General features: G+C 39.1%; 1 protein-coding gene across 1 annotated transcript in view; it reads right to left on the minus strand.

Moving 5' to 3' along the window:
• The window catches only part of LOC311088046 (uncharacterized protein), a 40,992-nt gene extending 16,138 nt beyond the window's left edge, over positions 1-24,854 (minus strand). The window contains exons 1-2 of the mRNA XM_084121684.1: positions 24,780-24,854; positions 23,982-24,068 (exon numbers count right to left, since the gene is read on the minus strand). The gene's annotated coding sequence lies outside the window, so the exon portion shown is untranslated. The remainder of the gene's footprint in view (positions 1-23,981; positions 24,069-24,779) is intronic.
• Positions 24,855-25,055: the final 201 nt, after the last annotated feature.

The raw sequence follows: 25,055 nt of genomic DNA on the forward strand, positions 1-25,055 counted from the left end.
CAATACTTAGCTAAGTGCTAAAGCATGCTAATTCAATGAAACAGGATGTTGTTGTTACTCAAGAAGGCAATGTCCAATCTGCGCCAAACTTCACACTTTTAATAAACATTCTGTCCTGAACACATGACCATGCTCATATTCAGTTACAGTCATAGTGCCACCTGCTGGCAACAGGAAGTGACATGTTAAACACTGTTGTGGACATATAAAAACATATAAAAAAGTGCCAGCAAGTGCTAAACATGCTAACAACATACTAGAAAAATGCTAAAACATGCTAGCAAACACTTAGCTAAGTGCTAAAGCATGCTATTGCTGCAATTTAATAGGAATTTGCTGTAACACAGGCATGGAATGTCCAATCTGCCCCAAACTTCACACGTTTGATAAGAGTCATGGCCTGAACACATCTACATGAGAATATTCAGTTATAGTAATAGCGCCACCTGCTGTCAACAGGAAGTGACATGTTTAACAGTGTTGTGGTCTCCTAATAACATATAAAAAAGAGCCAGCAAGTGCTAAACAGGTTCTCAACATACTAGAAACATGCTAGCAAACACTTAGCTAAGTGCTAAAGCATGTTATTACTGCAATTAAATAGGAATTTGCTGTAACTCAGGCACGGAATGTCCAATCTGCCCCAAACTTCACACGTTTGATAAGAATCATGGCCTGAACACATGTCTATGCTCAAATTCAGTTACAGCAATAGCGCCACCTACTGGCAACAGGAAGTGACATGTTTAACACGTTGATGCCGTTCTAGCAACATGTTAAAAATGCCATTGAGTTCTAAACATGCTAGAAACATGTTAAAACATGCTAGCAATACTTAGCTAAGTGCTAAAGCATGCTAATTCAATGAAACAGGACTTTGTTGTTACTCAAGAAGGCAATGTACAATCTACCCCAAACTTCACACGTTTGATAAGAGTTATCTCTTGAACACATGTCCATGCTCATATTTAGTTATAGTCATAGCGCCACCTGCTGGCAACAGTTAGTGACGTTTAACACTGTTCTTGACTCCTAATAACATATAAAAAAATGCCAGTAGGTGCTAAACATCCTACCAACATACTAGAGACATGCTAAAACATACTAGCAAACACTTAGCTAAGTGCTAAAGAATGATATTACTGCAATTAAATATGAATTTGCTGTAACTCAGGCATGGAATGTCCAATCTGCCCCAAACTTCACACTTTTGATAAGAATCATGGCCTGAACACATCTACATGAGAATGTTCAGTTATAGTAATAGCGCCACCTACTGGCAACAGGAAGTGACATGTTTAACACGTTGATGCCGTTCTAGCAACATGTTAAAAATGCCATTGAGTTCTAAACATGCTAGAAACATGTTAAAACATGCTAACAATGCTTAGCTAAGTGCTAAAGAATGCTAATTCAATGAAACATGACTTTGTTGTTACTCAAGAAGGCAATGTCCAATTTGCACCAAACTTCACACGTTTGATAAGAGTTCTGTCCTGAACACACATCCATGCTCATATTCAGTTATAGTCATAACGCCACCTACTGGCAACAGAAACTGACATGGTTAACACAGTAATGCAGTACTAACCACATAATTATTGTGTACTAAGCATGCTAGAAACAGACTAAACATGCTAGCAACACTTAGCTGAGTCATGAAGCATGCTATTATCACCATTATACAAAACATTTTGTAACTGACTTTGACATACTCTTACTATATATACCTCCTTAAATGTACATTTCCCAACCATGCTCTGTCTTCCTAAAGCCACCGAGTGTTGATGGCACGGGTGCGAGGGCCCTTTCATCGCTGCTTGCAGCTTTAATTGTTGTTGTAATTGTATAACCTTTTTAATAAAATAGGAAATATATATTCAAGGATAGATGTAAACAAAATCTTAAGCCTTCTCTTTAAATTATTTTTATTGTGTTTTATTAGTGACACATTTGGGTAGAGAATATATTCCAAAACTTTCTGAAAATACAGTATGAGAACAATTAACTGCACAATTACTAGAAATGTTTACCTTGGATATTATACAATTTGCAAGCACAATTTGTGAAAAAAACAACAACTGTGTACCAATTATATATATATATATATATATTAGGGCTGTCAAAAGATTAATCGCGATTAATCGCATCCAAAATAAAAGTTTGTGTTTACATAATATATGTGTGTGTACTATGTATAATTATTTTGTATATATAAATACACATACATGCATGTATATATTTAAGAAATATTTGCATACATATACTGTATATATTTATATATAATTTATATTATATATAAATATAATTTTTTTATATATAAATTACACATTTTTCTTAAATATATACAAGCATGTGTGTGTATTTATATATACAAATTTAATTATACACAGTACACACACATATATTATGTAAACACAAACTTTTATTTTGGATGCGATTAATCGCGATTAATCTTTTGACAGCCCTAATATATATATATATATATATATATATAGTCCTTGCATTCTTTCTTGTGGCTCAGTCACACACCTAAATGAAAGGCTCATTAAGTATGCAGCCCCATTATGCGGGGCCATTGTCTCCCTCAGGTGTGAGCCACCATATATACATGATGGTGTTGGATCGTTGACGCCCACTCGCATATTGCCTTTCCAAACAAAGTGTCTTACAAAATTTAAATCAATGTATTTTTTTATGTGAATGATAAGGCAGGATGATTTTCAGATCATTTTGAAGAAAAAACTGTAGGCGACGACATCCATTAGTCAAAAGTCTTGTGGACACATATTTAGTATGTGTTTTGTGGCCTTATTTCAGAAACTTTCATTTTTAGTTTTAGTTTCTAAAACATAGGCCTATACAGAACCAGTATAGGCCCTGGCCCTCATATTTTATTACACTTTGCGCCAAAAATTTCAAGCATTGGAGAAAAAAAGAAAAAAAAATCAACAACAAAAAACGGTCGTGCTTTAAATCTTAAAATCAGCTGCTTGTGTTCGGGTTTGTCCGATGTCTTCATTTAATACAGTGAATTATCATAATTTGCGTAAATTTCCGAGTTTGAGCTGATCCACCGATCCTGATGGAAATATGAAGAAGCCAAGTGAATAACGCGCTAATGTAAAACAGCGCTATTAGCCTGAAGTCATTTAAACAAAAACATTCATTTTTAAACAATAACTTCATCTATTCTGTCTATCTACTTCATCAGGACTTTAATATTCAATTTCTATGTATTTGGTTAATTACTAGTTAGCATATTTATTATGACTGTAATACAAAATAACCTTGGCTACAATATACCCAGGGGGCCAATGTTTCGTAAAAATTTGAAGTTTCCCCGAGCGCCGCCATTGATTAGCGGACCATCACCTGCTGTTAGCATTCCATTGACTCCCATTCATTTTGGCGTCACTTTGACAGCGAATAACTTTACATCTGAGGCGTTTAAAGACTCCATTTGTCCATTATTTATTTCTAAAGAAACACGAAAATATATAAAAGGCTCCATTACCTTGTATCTTACGTTATGGCCCCGTAGAAGCAGTTTTTGTAAAAATAGGCTAACGATTGCGTCATAACCACGCGACTCTCTGTCTCACAGTAGAGAGATTACCGTATGGACAGGAGGAGAAGCTCACGGGCGATCGGGGGGATGTGGAGGCAAAATGACAAAATAATTAATCAGAATACTTAGCAAAAGTTTCTCCTGCTCCTAGCTCATGGACACCTCCTACTCACGCTCTCCGTCTCTGCAAGATTCGGAAGGGAATGATTCAGATTTCTCTTGGCACAGCTACTAGAAGACAGATGGGTTGCTCACGTCACATCTACGTCGTCAAGCTCAGTTTGAGTCTGCACAGTCGCTCAGCCATCAGGAAGAAGAGCTTCTAATTGACTTCACTTTTCTCCGTTGAATCCAATGGGCTCGCTGTGTCCAGTTTATATACTGTCTATGCAATATACAGGTGTTCAACTGAACTATGAGTCCACAAGTGCTCAGTACTAGAAACATACTAACCTGTTCGACTGTAGCCGGAGTCAGAAGAGCAGCTTCTCCTCGATCGAGTCTGAGATGTTTGTCTGACAGATTTCTAACTTGTATAAAGCTCTTCAGAGGGCTGGACAAACACACACAGTCAGATCGGTCAGAAACAGCTCTGTATTTATTAACAGTCGGTGCACTGATGTGAAAATGTTTTTGCCCCTGTTCCAATTTTCTGTAGTATATGCAGAGTTCCTACTACAGATTTTTAAGAGTGAAATGCAAGCACTTTTCTTTGGAGGACCAGGAGTGCCACTTAAAAATTAATTGAAGAATCAATTTATCAATTCAATAATTCAAACATAAAAATGTAAATAAATAACTTTTAAATGTGTGAGCGGAGGCTATTGCCACCTAAGATATCAAATATGTTTTGTAAATGCTCCCAACTACAGGGTTTCCAAATAAATGGAAACAAGCAGAGATGTGTACAATCTTTATTCGACACCCAAGTAGTAAAAGTATAATCATACAAAAATTAAGAACAAACTACACAAATCACAGATACAATAACATTCACATAAAAGGAAAATAATAAGTCATAAAGTGGCCACCTGTAAAATCGGATCTTGGACAGTCAATATCAATATCCCATGGGATAAGTCACATTTGGGAAAGAAAAAAAAAAAAAAATGAAAACAAAGAAATCCAAATAAATTAAATTCAAACAACCTCAATTCACACCTTCATGCAAATTTATAACAAAAAAAAAAATAAAAAATAAAAATAAAAAAACACAATACACAAACAAAAGTTTAAATGGATTAAATAAATCCTCCCAGTCCCAGCAGCTAATAGCCCATGGTGGTTGTACAGGAATTGACAATCGATAAGAGCGGTGGCAATAACCACCCACAGTACTCAAGAACACAATAAACAAGCCAAAAAAATAAATATCAAATGAAAGAAAATACAATTAAATCAATTATAACAAATACATAATTTAATACCCAATCTCAGCACACGCACACACTTCCATACACACAAACACGCGTTCACACCGAGCTCACTCAAACACGCGCTCACTTCAACACACTAACGGTGCGTGTCCACTACAGCGGCAAAACTCCGCTCAGTGCCGCTGGCAACGCTGTAACGTCTCCGCTTTGGGGTGTGTCTGTTGCGAGTGTGTTTAATCTAAGTTTTTTTCAACACACGGACAGTATAATCATCAGCGATGCACGCGATTACATTTAGAAATAGACAAGCTTTGTTTCCAAATGCCCCAAGCAAATATATCCTTTCAATTTTATAAACTTTTATAAACCCAGCCAATATAATCACAATGAACACATCCAAATTAAAATATTTAACATATATAACAACTGCAAAGTGTCTAATTTGTAAACAAAATGATTTACGCACTAAATCCAGCATAAACTCCGGCACAATTTGCATATTTTTAAACTCTCAAGACAGACGTCACATCCCGAACCTCACAGCAATTGGCTGCCGACCGCGTTTTTCGCTTGATATTTGCATAAAGTCGAGAACTGCCCAACCTCTTGACGCTCATATCAAGCGAAAAACGCGGTCGGCAGCCAATTGCTGTGAGAGAATTTGGTGCTGTGCTGTCCCAGAATTTGGGCCTATTTCTGTCCACAGAGTGTAATTCTATTAAAAACTAATTAAATCCAATTCATTTTACCACCACTAATTAGTATAAACAAAAACAAGCCTAGACTTTTTTTATGGCTGCTCTTACTAATGATTTTAACACATTTTATTGGTGTTTTGTGGTACATTATCTGTGTTTTGCTGTTGTCCGCCACCAGAGTTTTCACATGTCATGCCATATATCAAACATTATTTATCTCAAATTAATTCAAATTAATAATCAAAAGTTTATTTGGTAGCCATGGTAACCTAATTTCACAGTGGAGCACATGGATTTCAAGCTGCAAGACTGATGCCTTGATGTCCAGAAAAGTAAGTAAATCTACTCTTTATTCTTTGTGTTGGGCATGTACACTTATTATGCGTCATTACCATATGTGTTGTTTTTCTGTATTTTTAAACATTTTTGGATTATTTTTATCACTTTAATAGTTAAAATGGTGTACATTACATGTAGAAAGCTAGCTACACTTGCTAAGTCATCATCTTTGCTAGTAAGGCTAGTTTTTTGACAAAAGTGTCATTACCAGCACAGTCATTACCAGCACATTACAGCTTGTGCTGGTAATGACAGGTTGTGCTGGTGATGACGGCAGATACATTAAACATATTGTTCTTTAAAGAATTTATGTTGAATACGTTATCTCAAATGAATTAATATACATTTACCAATCAAAACTCACTATATTTTAAATTAAGTAATGCATTTGTTTTTAAAATACTAAATTAATTCATTATAATTGTTGTGTTTAGGTGTGACATGGCTCCAAAAGCAGCTGCCCAAAGGTCCAAATCTTACAGAAAACGTATAAAAGATGATCCTGAGAAATATGCACAGTATCTGCAGACTGAGAAAGAAAGATATCGTAGAAGAAGAGAAACAGGAATACTGAAATCTGTTTCCCTAATGAGCACACGAGAACACAGATCTGAAAAAAAAAGATGGAAAATTAATCAACAAAGGAAGAGAGCTAAGGACAGAGAAAAAAGAGAAATAGAGAATTATCTTTCAATGAGTAGTCCTCCCGAATCTCCTGATATCCATCCACAAGAGAATCAGAATAGGGATGTGCCAAATGCAAGGAATGAAAGAAGTGGTATGGCGGATTCCGTCCAAACCCCAAAGCAAAGAGGACGCAAAAAAGTCAATAGAAACAGAAGAAAGGTCTACTATGATCTTCAAAAGTCTCAAAAAAAGCTGGAAAATGCCTTGCAAAAGGTTGATAAGTATAGGAAAAGGTTAGATAGGCTGACTAAGAAGCATACCACTGATCAGTCCCCAAGAACTAAAGCAAGAAAACAGATAAGGGGAGGACATGGTAATCTCAGGAAGACTCTTGTGTTCCATAACACATTAGTCTCACAGCTGCGACAAACCTACCATCAAAAGAAAATTAAAGGAAAACAAATCATATCAAGGGTCATTGCTGGAAACATTTTGAAGAAGTACCGGTTAGTGTATGCGGCGCACAAAGAACTTGGAATATCCTACAAAACAATGAGAAAGAACATAATGACACCTGGTCTTCAGTATTCCAGACAAAAACATAGTAATGTGGTGAGCAAGACTACAAAAGAGAAGATTACAGAATTCTTGGAACGTGACAACAATTCGCGAGCTACTACAGGAAAGAAAGACACCATAACTAGACAGAAATTCAAAAAGCAGAAGCGTTACCTCAATGACTCTCTTTTCAGACTGTATCACAGTTTCAAGGAGGAATATCCCCAGGTGAAAATCTCATACAGTAAATTCTGTGAGAACCGTCCTTTCTGGATCGTCAAACCCTCCATTCAAGACAGGGATACCTGTTTATGCAAGACCCATGCAAACATCCAACTCATGGCTGATAAGTTGCTTTATCTTAAAGTAATTAGTACCAACAGAATTGAAAATGTAATGCACTCACTATGTTGTGAAAGTCCAACTAAAGCCTGCATGTACAGAGAGTGTTTCCATTGCCAGGACAAAGAAGTACAAACTGCTACATTTGAACCTGGTGAGCAAACACAGTGGATGGAATGGCGGAGCAAAACTGAAATCAGGGAGAAAAAGAAAGGTGGTGATAAGGTGACATTCACTGCTCACTTAACAGTAAAGGAGCAAATCCAAGGAACCATTCAACACTTGTTGGAAAATTTCACAGCAGCACTAAAGAACAAGTTTGGCAAACATTATTTTAACATTGCACATCAGTACTCAACCCTCAAAGCCCTGAAGGAAAATGTTCAAGAAAATGAGTTAATTCTCCATGTGGACTTTGCTGAAAATTATCAGTGCAAGTATTCTTTGGAAATACAGGCTGTACATTTTGGAGACTCTCATAAGCAAGTATCCCTACACACAGGAGTTGCTTACACGGTTGATGGTGCTCAATCCTTCTGTTCAGTCTCTGCTTCAATGCGACATGATGCCTCAGCCATATGGACACATCTGAGCCCTGTACTCTCTCACTTCAAAGAGCTCATCCCGTCTCTGAACACACTGCACATGATAAGTGATGGACCAACGACGCAGTATCGTTCAAAGAAGAACTTCTTCTGTCTCAGCTCTGTTCCATTTCAGCTAGGATTTAAAAAGGTCACATGGAATTTCCTAGAGGCAGGCCATGGAAAGGGTGCAGCTGATGGGGTTGGCGCAGCCTTGAAACGGAGGGCAGATGTTCTTGTTGCTGGTGGAACAGACATTCCAGATGGGAGGATGTTCTTTGAGAAGCTGATAGAAGAGAAGTCAAAAATCAAGCTCTTCTACATCACAGAAAGTGAGATAGAAGAATATGACAGATCTATACCAGACCAGCTTGAAACTGTATGTGGTACAATGAAAATCCACCAGGTAAGCTTGAGCACACACCACACAAGCAGTACAACAGTCCAAAGTGTTGGTTTTCGTTTAGTTTATATTTGTGTTGTGTGAAATTATGACTGTTGTGCTTTTTGTTTGTAGATTTTTACCACCAAGTCCGGCCACATCAACTGGAGAATCCTAAGCTGTTTCTGCTCAGCTCCTGAAGATTGCCTCTGCTTTTCCCCTGAGTCTGTGGTCCTCAACAAAGCACAGAAAACCACTATGAAGACAGAGCCATGCCAAGGGATGCTCAATACAACGCCTGAAATAACCATGTCTTTGGTGGGAGAATGGTGTGTGGTCTGTTACGATGGGGAGGCCTACCCAGGTGTTGTTCAGGATGTCGATGAAGAGTCTGTCCAGGTGAAAACAATGTCTATCATTGGAGTTAACCGTTTTTTTTGGCCTCTGAAAGAAGACATCCTGTGGTACAGGCATGAAGATTTCCTGGGGCTCGTGCCAGAGCCAAAACCAGTCACCAAGAGGCATATGATGCTTGATGTCTCTGTCTGGAATAAAGTATCGTCCATGATGGATGAGAGGATGGAAGTTTGACAAGTTTTTGTCTGTTTTGTGGAAGATTTGTTATTAATGACATGTTTGTGGTATTTTTTAAGCAATTGTTGAACAAAAAGTTTAAGTGAGACACAATTCGTCCGTGTGTCAGATTAGATTCTAGTTGTTTGGGGTACGTAATATGACTAATGTGTTATTTCAGCATTTTACCTGTTCTTAACTGCCCTCCTGTTTCTTGTTTGTTTTTTTGTTTGTTTTTTTATTATTCAACATGGCTAGGCTATGAAATTATTAAATGGTCTGTTTAGACTATAATTATACAAGGAACACAGTTCATGTTTGGTCTTCCATAATCATATTAAACTGTTTTGATGTTTAAACAGATTACTAGCTGGTCTTTTTTTGTTGTTGTTGGTCTGAAGTCACTTAGGCTCTTAAATTACAATAGCTTATGATCAGTGATTTGTCATCACCGCAACAAACTGTCATTACCAGAACTGCAATGTCATCACCATCACCATACATATTTTTGCCAATAAATTATGTATAAATTACAAAAACATCCTACAATTATATATTTCTGACAATGTTGGACAGTCTAAATGATCACTGTATTAAAAAGTTTTGATATATGGCATTCACTTAAAATAAGCTTATATTCCAAGCCAGGGTAGATTGATGAATCAGAAATTTAGATACCTAAATGACTATAATTCATGTTGCAAGTAAAAATCAACAATCCCATTAAGTTCAAAACAAAATAGATTGTTATGTGAAACCACAAAATGTTTTAAAATCACTGATTTATCTTTTAAGTTTTATTTTTTACATATATTCGATGATGTGATGGTAATGACACATTTACTTGACATAGTTAAGAAAATGGCAAAAAATAATAAATTCCCTTATCTTATGGTCTCAACCAAGCTCATAACGTTGCTCCTGACTAAAGGACTGATAATTTGATGTATACCAATTAGTCAAATTTGGAATTTTAATTTTAAAAATTGCAGCAACCCAATTTGGCCCTTAATCTGAGAAATGCCCTCACATAAAAAGTGCTCACACAAACACGCGCTCGCATCAACACGCACTCACATAAAACCCAGCTCACACAACCGTGCGCTTCTAAATCACAGTAGTCCGTGGGACTTGAGCGCGCACCCTCTCCAGTCTCCACAGCACAGCACCACGGGTCGCAGTAACGAGCCGCCACACTATGAGGCGCCACGTAGGATTTAAATCAAACTTCGCTTATCAATACATACATAACACACGTGCATATACACCTATAAATAACTTGCATATACATGTATACTATTGGATGTTCAAAATACATACATGAAATACACGTGCACACTAATATGAAATCCATACCAATACATATTATGTTAGTCATGAATGCATATACACTTGTGAATAACTTGCATATACATATAAACTTGACGCACGCATACACCTATAAATACTCGCATATACATATAAACTTCCATGCATATACACCTATAAACACTCGCACATACATATAAACTCGATGCGCGCATACACATCCATAAAACACTCGCGCATACATACAAAATAAAACGTGGATGTGTGCTTTAGTTGTGTATATATGTATATGCGAGTGATTTCATATGTGGATGTGCGTGAACTTTTCAGTGCAAACGGAAGGCATTTCAGTGTAACCGGAAGGCATTTCAGTGTAAAAGGAAGGCATTTGTGTAGGTTTTGATAGTTTGTTTTCCAATTTGAAATGAAATAAGCATAAACGAGAAAATGGCCCCTTTTATTCGTTTTTTCGTTTTTTTTTTTTTTAAAAAAAAGCCTAAGCCTCTTACGTTGTTGATTTATATTTCAAACAACAATTCGACATTTGCTCGCAATGTTTTTCTTACAAAAAAACTCATTTTGCAGGACAATTGTCTATTACAGTATACAACACAGATAGAAGGTGATAGAAGGTGATCTGCCAATAAATCTGTGGTGATGTAGGCTACAACACGCTTTAAGAAAAGTTTATTTCCATCACACTGTGTTTTTAGATATTACATATACCAAAGATTTTACATATAAACTGGGTCAGCATACTGTTAATTAGTTAGTACCATGGGAAGTAGGGGTGCTGAGCGTGACCCCTGGAGTGGAGCCTGTAGTATCCTAGAGTATCCACTAGGTGTATATTAGAGTTGTTGGGTTTTATCTTGGTAAGATGTTGGTGGAAGAAGATGTGCCATGTGGAAGGCATAGAGTGTTTGATGCCTCTTGCTGTAACTGCTGCAAACAGAAAGTAAAGGATTAACTTCAACTCAATACATGTGGTGGTGATTATTATGGACGATATCACATTTTCAAAATAAATCTGGTGTACAGGCATGTAACAGCATCATGTTTAAAGAGAGGAAACCGGATCACTGGAAAAGAGGAGAATCTGGTGAACAAAAAGAAATTAGAGAATGTCACAGATGCAGTGGGAAAAACCACAAAGCCAACGAATGTAGATTTAAGAAGGATAAGTGTTATGTGTGCGGGAAAATCAGACATATCGCCAAAGCCTGTCGAAACAAAAGCCAACAGAGTGGACACGCAACAACTGGAAAAGGTGGAAAAGGAGTGTGTCCGCATCGAGCATTCAATGTAAGTGAAAATAATGAGAGTGATGAATCTGAAGAAACATTCACTTTGGCATGTGTAAAAACTGAGGCATTGAAGAAAGTGAAACCCCTCACTGTTGAGTTGCATGTTAATGGCAGACTTGTAAACTTTGAGATTGATACAGGATGTAGTGTCAGTCTTATGAATGAGGGAATGTACAAGGACATCTGGAAAGATTCAGAAGCTCCCAAATTGAGACTTACAAAAATCAAGTTGAGAACTTATACAGGAGAGCCAGTTGAGATAGTGGGTGTGGCTGATGTACAAGTAAAATACCAGCAGCAGGAAAAGAAAATGCCACTTGTCATAGTGAAAGGAACAGGACCATGCTTACTAGGCAGAGCCTGGCTTGAAGAAATTCATACACTGGAGTGAGATAAAGTTGGTTCAGTCGGAGGTGATGACATTGCAACAGGTGCTATCCAAGCATGAGGAAGTATTCAAAGAGGAGCTTGGGACATTAAGGGGTACTACTGCTACTCTTCACGTGCCGACTGATGCCACACCACGGTTTTTCAGACCTAGATCCGTGCCATATGCCCTGAAAATAAAGGTGGAGGAAGAGATTAATCGACTGCTACGGAACAAGATCATCTCACCTGTTAAGTATTCAGAGTGGGCAGCTCCTGTTGTTCCTATCTTGAAACCAGATGGCAGTATAAGATTATGCGGTGACTACAAACTCACAGTCAATAGAGTGTCAACATTGGAACAGTATCCAATACCCAGGGTGGAAGATCTTTTTGCTCTATTGGATGGAGGAAAGCAGTTCACAAAATTAGACATGAGTCATGCATACCAACAAATCATCATGGATGAAAGCTCCAAGAAATACTTGACAGTGAATACACAAAAAGGGTTATTCACATATAATCGTCTACCCTTCGTAGTGGCTTCAGCTCCTGCTATCTTCCAGAGAACAATGGAGGGATTGTTGCAAGGTATTCCTGGAGTAGTTGTTTATCTGGATGATATATTGGTGACTGGCGTAAACCAAGAAAGTCACTTGAAGACACTGGATGAAGTGCTGTCGAGACTGAAAGAAGCTGGTTTGCGACTGAAACGAGTAAAATGTGTGTTCCTGGCAGATGAGGTGGAATATTTAGACCACAGAGTAGATGCACAGGGTCTACATCCTCTGGGAATTAAAGTGAAAGCCATTGAAGCACCACCAGAACCAAGGAATGTCACAGAGCTTAAAGCATACCTGGGACTGCTTAACTATTATAACAAGTTCCTTCCAAACCTGGCAATGCTGTTGGCCCCCCTACATCTGCTGCTGAGAAAAGATGTTCAGTGGATGTGGAAAAAGCCACAGCAAGAAGCTTTTAAAAAATCTAAAGCTTTACTAAAATCGGCAGAGGTGCTAGCGCATTACTCATCAGATTCAGAACTGATTTTGGCTTGTGACGCCTCACCCTACGGGGTTGGTGCAGTGCTCTCGCAGCGTATAAAAGGAGAGAGGGTGGAGAAACCTCTTGGGTTCATGTCTAGGACATTAATGCCTGCGGAGAAACGTTATTCACAACTGGACAAAGAAGGCTTGGCTGTGATTTTTGGCATCCATAGATTTCACAAGTATTTGTATGGTCGTGCATTTACAATTTGCACTGATCATAAGCCCTTGATCCATTTGTTTAATGAAACAAAAGCAGTTCCTCAAATGGGATCACCCAGAGTGCAAAGGTGGGCTGTGATGTTACAAGCATATCAGTACAACATTGTTTACAAGCCAGGAAAGTACCATCAAAATGCTGATACACGGAGTAGACTTCCAGTGCCAGGTGAGGGAGAACCTGATGACACTAATGATCAAGTGCTGATGATGGACTTAATGGACGATTCGCCTGTAAGTGCAGCACAAATTCGGAAGTGGACATCACATGACATAACACTCTCCATGGTACAGGAGTACATCTTAAAGGGTTGGCCTGAGAAAGTAGAGCCACATGTGTTACCGTACCATCACAGGAGAGATGCTCTGAGTGTCAAAGATGGATGTGTGACTTGGGGAGCGAGAATCGTCATACCATCGCAAGGTCGAGTGGCTGTATTGAAACAGTTACATCAGACTCATTCCGGCATGTCCAGAATGAAAGGACTGGCCCAATCATACATGTGGTGGCCTGGTATGGATCAGGATGTAGAGAGAGTGGTTCAGAAATGTGAGGTGTGTCAAAGTTTCAGAAAGGCACCTGCTCAAGCTCCTTTGCACCCGTGGGAGTGGCCAGGCTCACCCTGGGAAAGACTTCATGTAGACTACGCAGGGCCCTTCTTGGGAAGAATGTTCCTAATTCTGGTAGATTCTCATTCCAAGTGGATGGAAGTTTATCCTGTCACGCAGGCCACTTCCCAAATTACAATTGAGAAACTGAGAATGTGTTTCAGTACACATGGATTACCTAAAATGTTAGTGTCAGACAACGGAACACGTTTTACCAGTAACGAGTTTGAAACTTTCATGGAGAGAAATGGCATTCAACATGTAACCTCAGCTCCTTATCATCCTTCTTCAAACGGCCTAGCTGAACGTGCTGTTCAAACTTTCAAGGAGGGGATGAAAAAGATGAAAGGTGACACCGTGGAGACAAGAGTAGCAAGATTCTTATTTAATTATAGAATCACTCCTCATGCAACAACTGGGTTATCACCTGCTCAAATGCTAATGTCACGGAAGTTAAGATCCACATTTGACTTATTCCTGATGTGAAGTCCAAAGTTTTGAAAAAACAGCAGAAACAAAAAGAAGGCCATGATAAAAGTTGCAAACTCAGAAGTTTTGAAGTTGGAGATTCAGTGTACGTGAGGAACTATGCTGGTGGACCCACATGGATTCCTGCAGTAGTGGAATGTTGTACAGGACCTCTTTCATACAAGACTGCTCTGGGGCATGGACAAACTGTGAAAAGACATGTGGACAAAATAAGAAATCGCAGTACAGATGAGATGCTTGAGATTGTACTACCCACAGAGAGTGAACAGGATGGTGACACTTCTGCATTGCCTAGTGCGGATGTTGTCAATGCACCTGCAGACAAGGAGATGTCTGCCCTTGAGAAAGAACAATCGCTAGAATTGACTGTTGTAGAAAAAGAGACTAACCAACCTACAAATCTGAGAAGGTCTGCAAGAGAGAGACGTTCTCCAGCTTATTTGAAAGACTATGTTACATAAGTCAAGTCAGTAAAAAAAAACAAAAAAACAATTAATGCAATCTAACCGATAGTTGTTAACGTGTTATATTTTGTAAATAATGTTATTAGTATTTAGTCGGTGATATTGGTGGTAATACTATTAACAATTAAAAAAAAAAAAAAAGTTAACCAATTGATAGCTTAAGGAGGAGGGGATGTAGTATCCTGGATTATTCACTAGGTGTCATCTGTATATTAGAGTTGTTGGGTTTTATCTTGGTAAGATGTTGGTGGAAGAAGATGTGCCATGTGGAAGGCATAGAGTGTTTGATGCCTCTTGCTGTAACTGCTGCAAACAGAAAGTAAAGGATTAACTTCAACTCAATACATGTGGTGGTGATTATTATGGACGATATCACAGAGCCCATGAAGAAATATGGTTGTGGATAAAAGTTCACATAAACAAAACCAAAAATCTGGGGTGTTTAGCCTATAGGCATACACATTACATGTGTTTTTTAAATTTATTTATGCTGTATTATAAAATACCCATATTATAACAAATAAATAAAATATATTTGGAAATTGCCCTTTAAAACGAAGGCTCAGTTTGTGGTTCACAATTATTTGATAAAAAAACAAAACAAAGACATAGTCACTTATATTAAACACTTATTTATTTATTTTTTTGTTAACAGAAGTTATCTTGCGCCTTTAATTGCCTTCGCTATCGTCTTGTCAATCATCTGTCTCATTCTCGCGGGTTGCGGATATGATTACAGTTTCAGTAAAAATGTATTTCACCATCATCGGTACCCACCCTCAGCCGATTGACATTACAGTATTTGCAATCACCATCCCGTGTCAAAACCATAGACTGTAAAAAAATACAAAAATTCAAAACGGAGCGTCTAAAAGAAAAGTTCTGACTGCTGACTGAACATTGGTCAGTGAGCCTCTCAGACTAATAATTAATATTTCTGATGTAAAGATTTCTGTGAAACGCGTAAAGTTGCACAGAAGAAAGCCCAATAGGACCTGCCCTGTACAGTTTAAGAATCTGTAGCCATAGTAGAGGACTATTATTTTGTTGAACAGACCCGAGCGACAACTGATGACGTCACATGCTCAGACTTGCTTGACCAATCGGCGGAAGGGGGCGTGTCAGGCCACCCACATGTGGAAAACGAATTTTGAAGTAATTTATTAGTTTTTTTGCCTGTCAACTAAAAAAACGAAAAATCAAGCCGAAATCTCGTTTTTTCGTTTTTTTTTTTTTTTTTTTTTTTACGAAAAAACGAATAAAGGGGCCGTTTTCTCGTTTATGCTTATTTCATTTCAAATTGGAAAACAAACTATCAAAATGACACAAATGACTTTTACACTGAAATGCCTTCCGGTTACACTGAAATGCCTTCCGGTTACACTGAAATGCCTTCCGGTTACACTGAAATGCCTTCCGGTTACACTGAAATGCCTTCCGGTTACACTGAAAAGTTCACGCACATCCACATATGAAATCACTCGCATATACATATATACACTAGGGCTGTCAAAATTGCTCAAAAATGACGTTCGAATATTCCCTCTAAAAAACACACGAATATTCGAACTATTCGAACATCTGGTTGCGCATTTTGTCAATGACGCGCATTACGTCAATAACAGGACAAATTAATACAAAGAGACATAACTACTTGTATAGGTAGTAAATTTAAGTTTAAACATATTTGACAATGTATTAGTATTACCAACACAAAACCAAGTAAATAAACTAATGGCCAAGACCGCAGATAGATCTCTCTCTCTCTCTCTCTCTCTCTCTCTGCGCATAACGGTTTAAATTAACAACAACAATAAGCACATGTTGAGTGCTGATCAAGAGTTTTGTGCAAGCAATTTAAGGTCGCGACTCTTGTCCCAAATATAGCAGGATTTATTCAGTGATTGAAACAAATTTATTAACATTAATTGAAGTTTTACAGTATAACCGACATTGAACGCTCTGAGCGAGCTGTGCTGTGGTAAACATGGAACTTTTCTGTTTAACGTTAAATAAAATGAGAACAATTCCGAGAAATGTGACAACAAAGAAATTTTACCCTGAGGTTCATAAAAAATAAAGTGCTATTAAAAAAGAAAAAGGCTACTTACATTCTTGGTGCTTGTATTAAAAAAAGGAAAAACTGACTGCAATTTATTCCATTGTCTTTTTAGTGCACTGTCAACTTTCAGCAGTGACGCTGTGCAAGACAGTGCGACTCGTGTGATGTCAGCGCGCGCGCCCACTCGCAAAGCAGACAGCCGCGCCTCTGCTTCCGCGGGCGTGTTTTTCCATATTCGAAATTCACATTCGAATATTAATTTTCACGTTCGAATTCCTGTTTTTTAAAACTATTCGAATATATATTCGAATTTAGAATATTCGTTGACAGCCCTAATATACACACAACTAAAGCACACATCCACGTTTTATTTTGTATGTATGTGCGAGTGTTTATAGGTGTATATGCATGGAAGTTTATATGTATATGCGAGTGTTTATAGGTGTATATGCATGGAAGTTTATATGTATATGCGAGTATTTATAGGTGTATATGCATGGAAGTTTATATGTATATGCGAGTATTTATAGGTGTATGCGTGCGTCAAGTTTATATGTATATGCAAGTTATTCACAAGTGTATATGCATTCATGACTAACATAATATGTTTTGGTATGGATTTCATATTAGTGTGCACGTGTAGGGGAGCGCGGGGCACAACCTAACGCGGGGCTAGTTGTAACACGCTTGTTTTAATTACTTCCGCATATGCTTGGATGACGGAACTTTGTTTATTTACTAGTTGCCATATCAACACTATATAGAAAAAAAAAAATCCGCCAAAATTATTTTTTTTTTGGAAGATATCCATAGACATTTATTAAACCATAGCAAAAGTAAATTTCTTAAGTTAATTTTTCATCTCTATTTTTTGTGTTTATTTAAAATAAGACAAATCTGATATTATTTTAATCTCCAAGATGTTATTTAACAGTTGAGATAGTTCTTTAATGCTTCGCTAACTAGCAGAAGACACTAGCAGGGTTTAAATCCCAGTTGTGCAGGCGGGGGCATGTTGTAACACTGCGTTACAATGTGCCCCTATTAGAAATATGCTATTATATTCTATACTTTTATTAATTTTATTGAGAAAACGTGAGAAAAAGGTGAATAAAGACTGAGAGTCAATGTTCAGAAATTACTAATTATTTGTTTGTTTTGAACTATGTTGTATAGCTGTGTTTTCATGTGTTCGTAGTCAAAACTCAAAAATGAGTTTCTATTTAATTATTAAAAATTGCCATTATTTTATATGAAAAAGTTTTTTAATTGTATTTTATTTAGAAAATATTTTAGTTTGTTTTGTAAATTTTTTTTATTAGATCAGATAACATTTTAAGCTGTCATATGTTATGTTACAATGTGCCCCACCTATGGGGCATGTTGTCACATTTCACTTCCATTCTTTCGGGGTATATCAAGAAAAAAGTATATACTGTATTAATAAAACAAAAACACATAATTGTACTAGACATGTGGGAAATTAATGTGGGAAAAAATAAATACTCTGAATAAGTAGATTTACACAAACTGAGAAAGTCAACAAGCGTTAGGTTGTGCCCCGCTCTCCCCTATTTCATATATGTATTTTGAACATCCAATAGTATACATGTATATGCGAGTAATTTATAGGTGTATATGCACGTGTGTTATGTATGTATTGATAAGCGAAGTTTGATTTAAATCCTACGTGGCGCCTCATACCACACAGCAGCAAAACAACAGCGGGCAGATTGGTCATTAACCACGCATACACTATATCTAAAATTACATCTCTGGTTAGCAAACGACTTACAAAATACCATATAAACTTACCTGCAGCACAATTGACTGGCCTCGGTGGGAACGGTGAACAAACCACCAATACTGCCTCGATCACACTATATAAACGACTCATCATTAAAAACGGCGCTATTAAAGAATAATTGCAGCAACATATCAATGCAGTAACATACCTTGAAATATGTTAATGCAATTGAACATCCACAGGCCCACAGCAAAAGTTTAAAAGGGGATTTCCAACTTATGCAGGTCTACGACACTTAATACGCGCTCAATGCTTGATGCATAATAGATTGCTCTTGCGACACACAAGAATGCAGCCTGCATACCATGCCGGAGGGAAAACGGAAGTAAAAGGAAATCTCCGCGTTTTTAAAGGGGCCTGAGCTTAACTTCCGCCCAGCTCCATCCACCCACACAGAACGGTAAAACCCTAAAAGGGTCACCCCATTACAAATGGACAAATTAATAGACATTTTTAAAGTTGTTTATTTGATTCATGTTTTTAAATGTATTTTAATAAAACCATAAAACCATAAATAAAATAAAAAAAAACATTTTAAATGTATGAATAAATAGACACATTTTAAATTGTTTATTTAATTCATGTTTTTTAAATGTAGATTAATAAAACAATAAAGAGTACATTAATAAATCATTTTAAATGCACATGTTAAATGTGCATTTTTAAAAAAAAGCATTTGGCAAACCTTTTCTCTCTCTATTTGCCAGTTGCTTTTCTTTATCGTTTTGCCAAATGCTTTTCTTTATCCATTTGTCAGTTGAGTTAAAAAAATGCCATTGGACAGTACACTGGAGCAACCAATCAACTTTCGCCTCAATTTGAAGCGCCAAACCGTCTCCCACTTGTAAATGGAACACACACTGTCAGGTGAACCTGACTGTGTTTGGAGAGGGATTGTGGATGATTTGATAGCTTTAGCTGATTTCTACGAAAGAAATTCTCCTCTCGATTATCATTTTGTATATAGAAGAGTTTCACAGTTGAGGGAAGACCTTGCAATTCTCCATATGATTCAAATGTTAATATTTGCTACATTTCCTACTTTGTATATGTGGTGGTGGGGGTGAATCTACCCCTAGATCTCGCCCCGACGATGGACCAACTCCCACTACAGCCAAGAAATGACCTAGTGCCAGGGCATAAAGAGGGCAAAGACAGAATTAGACCCAGGAGCCACCATAGTGACACCGTACTTAAAATCATGTTACAGGTGCCATTATCTAAACAGAACCTCATGCCTATATAATAAAACAATGAAATTCAAGGGTTAATGACAGACTGAAAATAGCAGAGCCATATTGTCCAATCCCATATAACCAATATAAGGAATTAAAGGCCCATAAACAGCCTGCAGCTACAACCATTGACACGACTGAAGTCTGTCCAGGCCCCATAGTTCAAAGAGTTTACGAATACAACTCTCAGTAACAGTAGATACCAAAGAGCTAGTGTCGACCACGCACGGTACTTAAAATCCGCCCATCTATATGACAAGATGGGAACATGCAACACTAAACGGGACATATTTAAAAGACCCGAACCGGTCACTTGCCTACCCGCGCATTGGTTCGACAGGAACTAGTTTGCAGACAACGCAGATGGGCCAGGCTGCACACCCCCAGTTGAGGATGAAACAAGCGAAAGCAGAGGGCAATAGGAAACGTGCTCCGGGAGGCCTATGAGGACACGGGAGAACTCCAATATTAACTCCCCCTCCCGTTGCTTCATAACAAAGAATGCCTCCTGTAACGAGACATGCGACTGAGCAACCATACAACTCCCGCAGCACAGTAGTAAGTCTTTGTAAAGTTAAATTAAACTGTTGTCTTCCCCTGTATAAGTAAGCATCAGTAGCCATGAGTCGCATTGGTGTGACGTCAACTCCCCTCTTTGATTGATTGGCTAGAGGAGGAGCTGTCAATCTAGAACTAGTGAACCAATGGTGACGCTTAAGCCCCGCCCTAATTTACATGAAACTGGAACTGCAACATTTGGGAAAGCAAGCGCAGAACATAGAAAGAAGAGCGTAGAGAAAAACAGTACAAGCGTACAAAAGAGTAAAATATGAGCAGAAAATGCAAGAGTGTCACGTCACAGGTAGATGAAGGAGGCAGAACACAGAGATACAAATAATAACAAAGGTTTAATTCTCACATTAGATACTAAACAGGCGAATACACGAAACAGAGTGCTGGTGTACAAACACTCAGACACAAACAATAACCGGCAGTGAAACAGAGAAACAGAGGGAACTAAATACACAGAGAAAATGACATAACAGGTGCAGGAGATGATGATGATGGAACACAGGTGATGGTGATGATCATGACGATGTGCAGGTGAAGGTGATGATGACAGAGGATTCTGGGTAGTGTAGTGCTGACAGGACGATGACAGACGGTGAATGTGACATTACTCCCCCCTCCCGCTAGGCGCGACCCGCGCCGCAGAAGGCAGAACATGGGAGGGGGGGTGGGCACCCTGGAGTCCGTGACGGGGAGGTGAACCGGGTGAAGATGGACGGACTCCAGGATGGTCCAGACGACCGACCATGGCGGAGCAGACTAGTCAGGGGGCCATGGCGGAGTAGGAGACCACCCCTCGGGCGGTCCAGGCGGTGCAGGCTGAGGTGGTGGCCATGGTGAAGCAGGCTGAGGAGATGGCCATGGCGGAGAGGACCCTTCGGGTGGCCATGGCGGTGCATGCATAGCAGGAGTTCCAGGGATTCCCAACTGAGCCGGAGGGACCCAGAGCCGAGGCGACACCACAGGTCTGGAGGGCCAAGGCGGATCTGCAGGCTCATGGGACCGAGACGGAGAAGGGGCTCTGGAAACCCGTGGCGTAACCAGTGCAAGGGAGGACGACTGAGGAGCAGGAGGGAAGACGGAGCCCGGTGGAGCAGAAGGGATGCAGGGCAGAGGCGCAGCCGGCAGCACGGAGTCCCGAGGTGGAACCAGGGTGACGGCTGACCAATGTGAGGAAGGAAGGAGGAGTGAGCCTGGTGGAGCTATAGGGCTGACAAGACCCGGCGGAGGTGAGGGCACAATGAGCCGAAGAGAAGCTGCAGGGTTGGAGGACCAAGGTGGAGTCAGAGGTTCAGGGGACTGAGGCGAGGACGGGATCCACTGACCAGGGTGATGCTGAGGCCTGGAGTCCCGGAGGCGGCTCCACAGCAACACTGGCGGGTAGCTGCTGATGGGCAGCAGGGTCGACAGGGCTCAGTAGAGGCAAAACAGTAGAGCATGAAGACAGCAACAGCGGAGGTGGGAGAGGGAGGCTGGGTGGGATCAGCGAAGAGGGCCTTGAGCTGGGCAGGACCAGCGGCGATGAGGGCTTAGAGCTGGGCGGGACCAGCGATGAAGAAGGCTCTGAGCTGGACGGGACCAGCGATGAAGAGGGCTCTGAGCTGGACGGGACCAGCGATGAAGAGGGCTCTGAGCTGGACGGGACCAGCGGTGAAGAGGGCTCTGAGCTGGACGGGACCAGCGGTGAAGAGGGCTCTGAGCTGGACGGGACCAGCGGTGAAGAGGGCTCTGAGCTGGACGGGACCAGCGATGAAGAGGGCTCTGAGCTGGACAGGACCAGCGGTGAAGGGAGCTTCAAGCTCGGCGGGATAAAAGAAAACAAAAGCTCTGCGGGCATGATGCTGTCAGTCTCAGGGGCGGCGGGCATGACGCATACTGCCTTGGGCTCGGCAGATCTGGCGTGAAGTGCGGGCTCGGCTGGATTGGCGTTAAGTGCAGGCTCGGCTGGACTGGCGTGAAGTGCGGGCTCGGCTGGACTATGGATGAGGATGGATGGCGTGGCGAAGATGGCTGGAGACGGTGGCGTTCCGGACCGGGACGCAACACTCACCAGACACCGGAACACAGTCTCTCTCCAAGATAGTCCGGTGGTGTCTGGGAGGTTGAGGGGACGATGGAATGTGATCCCGATCCGGAACAGGGTGCTGAGGGTTTCATCCTCCAGGGAACTGCTGAGGGTGTGCTAAGTTATGTGTAAAATAACTTTTAATGCATTTAAAGTTTTTATTCATGGTTGTTATTTCTTGATTCACACTTATTATATTTTGATCCGTGACCACGTTGTTTGCTATTCTGATCATTTTGCATTATTTTAGATATATTTTTACATGTGTTTTTAAAGTTTTGATTCACGTCATTATCATTATTTTTTGATCCGTGGCTGCAATACTTTAGGCGGGAAATTGATCCCATATGGGGGTGTTACAGCTTATGTCTTTTAGAAAGTATGTCTTTGTGTTTCTGAGTGTTTCTGTTGCAGGAGAAGGTGTGGCCTGCACTCAAGCCAGCAGAGATCCTGATTGGTCTGGTTCTGATTGGTCTGATCCTGATTGGTCTAATTCTGGTTCCATTGAAAAGGACCACCCCAAACACTCTATGAAGGACGAATGCGTGCCATTTGTTTTGCGCTGACTTGATTTCCTCTGTGGTTATGTGCCTTTTGTGAAACTTGCTTTTGATCATTTGATTTATAACTCTTAGGTTGTTTTGAATTACTTTGGCCTTCAGTTATATTGTGTAAATATTATTTGTAAATACTCAATTTAGGGGAAGTAGGGAGTTTGATGCCATTTATTTTGCATATATGTTTATTCTATGTTTTGGGTTAAGGAGTTAGGGAAGTTGTGTTGTATTTTTCTTTTAATGTGATTTAATTTTTCTTAGGGAATTTAGAGGGTACTAAACAAGTTATTTTTGTTTATTATTTTGGCCTTTGTCCACTCCTGAATTTAACCCCTTTATTTCTGTTTTTCGCTATATTTTTGTTAATAAATTGATATTTGTTTGAACATCATCTTTGTGAGTTAGCGCATATTCATTTATGTTGCGGCTGGCCCTAGACAAGTAGAACTATTATTACATGTAAATAATCTATTTAGAACCAAATTTTTTTGTGTAGATTATTGTAATGGTCTTTCTTATGGGTGGTTGCCCTGCAGGCATAATAAACAATTTGCAGCTGGTCCAAAACACAGCAGCTGCCACCTTACATTCATTTAGTGTTTATTTATTAAAGTCTTTAAACGTTCGCCGGTTCCCACCTCCTCCTTCCCCTTGCCAATGAAAGTAAAGGTGGCAGCCACTCACAGACAGTTTATGGTGGTATACTCTACATTTCATACATATGTATCATATCTACATGATATGATACATATGTACTCATATACTCTACATTTCAAATTTATAATGAACAACTGCAATACAAAGAGTAAAAAACATCTTAGACCTACCTGATGCAGAGGAAGCCGCCTCTTTTCCGAGTTGAGTAGATGTTGATAGTGGAAGTTAGAGCCCCCTCTCCTTTAGCTGTGGGTTTACTTAAAAAATAAAACAAATGAAAAAAACATAGATAAAGATCTGCTATTTAGCATAAGCCTAATCTAAATTTAGCATTAGCCTTAGTTTACTCATTCTACCCATTAATAATGACAAATAAAAATGAGAAAATGGGTCCCACAAAATCATTAAACCATGCAGCAAAAAGCATCTCATTAGCAGCATGACACAACTTTCCACAGGTAACCCAACTGTGTCATGCTGCCTTCACTTGCTCTTGGAATTATTGTATATATGACTTTCCTGGGTAAAAATTGCACATGGACGCCCTTCCATTTCAGAAGTGGGAATTATCAAATTTTCGATAGCATGTGAAGGCAGCATAAGTTACAAATCAAAATCAAAATAACAATGCAATGCAAATTATAAAAGGAAGTAATATAGTTGTGGCAGCAGTTAAATTAATACTAATCACATGGAACTCACTAAACAATAAACTAGAACATGACAAATAAAGATAAACGTCAGATGTATCCAAAATGCAAAGAATAAACAAATATAACATATATAATACTCAGAAAATACATTCTCTGCCACGTGGAATTTACAGAAAATTAAATAATATTACAAATACCATCCATCAAAAATGATCACAGATAAATAAACAATATATTTCTTTAACCAGCATGGATGGCCAATATAGTTAAAGAAATGAAAGAGATATCACAGAGAACAGCGATAACCCTTCTTACCTTGGCACAGGCCAACAGAACTGTGACTAAACAAAAGCTCCAACTCAGTTAGAGAAGAGAAGCCGCAGTCTCACGTAGACCTGCAAAGCGGACATGATATCACTATTGGCAAGTATCCACTACCCTGTCCCAAATGACACAGCACTTTTTCTTTCCCCAGTAGGAAAAATAAAATACTATGGAAGTCAATGGGGTCCATCAACTGTTTGGTTACCGACATTTTTCAAAATATCTTCTTTTGTGTTCAGCAGAAAAAAGAAATTCATACAGGTTTGA

Source organism: Abramis brama (assembly GCF_963993115.1).
Source record: "Abramis brama genome assembly, chromosome: 8".
Lineage (NCBI taxonomy): Eukaryota > Metazoa > Chordata > Actinopteri > Cypriniformes > Leuciscidae > Abramis > Abramis brama.